The sequence below is a fragment of the Halyomorpha halys genome, unplaced genomic scaffold (genome assembly GCF_000696795.3).
Source record: "Halyomorpha halys isolate HHAL.00 unplaced genomic scaffold, Hhal_1.1 Scaffold1104.1, whole genome shotgun sequence".
NCBI classification, from domain to species: domain Eukaryota; kingdom Metazoa; phylum Arthropoda; class Insecta; order Hemiptera; family Pentatomidae; genus Halyomorpha; species Halyomorpha halys.
The window spans coordinates 139,428-141,294 of NW_027107719.1; positions in this window are offsets into that span (position 1 = coordinate 139,428).

Here is a 1,867-nt window from a genome sequence, read left to right on the forward strand (position 1 = left end):
GTACTTTTGCAATTGTAAATTTCTAAGGAAATATGCTGAATAATTAATGTAAACAATGTTTTAAATTTCATACTGAGAGATGTACAAATAATCTGTAAATAAATATATAATTTTAATGTATAAATAAATAAACTAAGTGCTAAATACAAATAAATCTTAGTATTTCAACTCAAAAAGCACATAGAGTTATACTCGTAATTTTATTTGTTAATATTAAAGGAAATATGCTGAATCATTAGTAACATTTAGTTTTATATTTCACATAAAGGAGAATAAATATGATGTTAGTGCACTTGTAAATTAAATTTATATTTAAATGAAGATATAATTAAATACATGTGAAGCTTTACATTTCTTTTCAAATAGGAATTTTCATGTTGGTATTTTTTAGAATTATTAATTTTAAGTTTTAATATTAAATTAAGTTTAATTTTTTTTTTGAGTTATTAATAAAAAAAAATATTTTAAATAATAAAGTACAAATAAGATTTTGGTGCACTTTTAAATTAAATTTATAGTTGAATAAAGTAATAATTAAGTAAATGTGAAGCTTTACATTTCTTACTTTTCAAATAGATGTTTTCATATTGATATTTTTTGGAATTATTAATTTTAAAGTAAATATGCTGTGTATCAAATATGATTAATTAAATCAAATAAAGTTTTATATTTTACATCAAAAAATGACAGTTCATGCCGTTTTTTAATTTCAGGCACTTTTTAAATATTGCTCGATTTAACAATCTTAAAGTCTTCTTTTCCCGTTTTAAGCTAATATTTGAAAAGTGATATACGACCGTCCCTCTCTGGGGTCTTAGTGGGGTGGGTTTTGATTGCCTTTTTTTGTGTTATGATCTCCTCTTGTGATATGTACAGATACGACGTTGGAAAATGTATAATGTCAGTTAAAAAGTAAATAAATATATATATTTTTTTCAAAACATGTTTATCATGTTACTATTTTAGTAATTTTTAATTTTTATTGAAACATGCTGAGTAATCAATGCAAAAAAAAGGTTCTGGGTATAGTTCTGGAACCACAAATATGATGTATGTAAACATAATTTTAATTCGTAAATATATTAAAATTACTAAGAAAACCATATAACTCTGTACAAAAAAATACATTTATAGTATTGGTAATTTTGTTATTGTAAATTTCTATGGAAATATGCTGAATAATTAATGTAAATAATGTTTTAAATTTAGTAATGAGATCCACAAATAAGTTGTAAATAAATATATAATTTTAATGTACAAATAAATAAATAAACTAAGTATTAAATACACATACAAATATTTCTATTCGAAAAAATATTTTCATAGTGTTGGTACTTTTGCAATTGTAAATTTCTAAGGAAATATGCTGAATAATCAATGTAAACAATGTTTTAAATTTAATAATGAGATGCACAATTAAGTTGTAAATAAATATATAATTTTAATGTACAAATAAATAAACTAAGTATTAAATACAAATAATGCTTAGCATTGCAAATAAAAAAGCGACAGAGGCAATTTTGTCTGTTATTATTCAGGGGAATATGCTGAATAATTAATTGAAATAAAGTATTATATTACACATCAAGAAGCCCATATAAGATTTTGGGTAACTTATAAATTCAATTTATAAATACATAAATAAAGTAATAATTAAATCCATGTGAAGCTTTACAACATTTCTTTTCAAATAGGCGTTTTCATGGTGATACTTTTTGAAATTGTAAATACTAAAGGCTGAGTTTTTAATATGAACAGTTTAATATTTTATTTCAAGAAAAACTAGTACGATGTTGTTAAATTTGTAATAAAAAAAATTAAACCATTAAATTAAGATTAAGAAATCATTTTTTGATTGAGATATTGA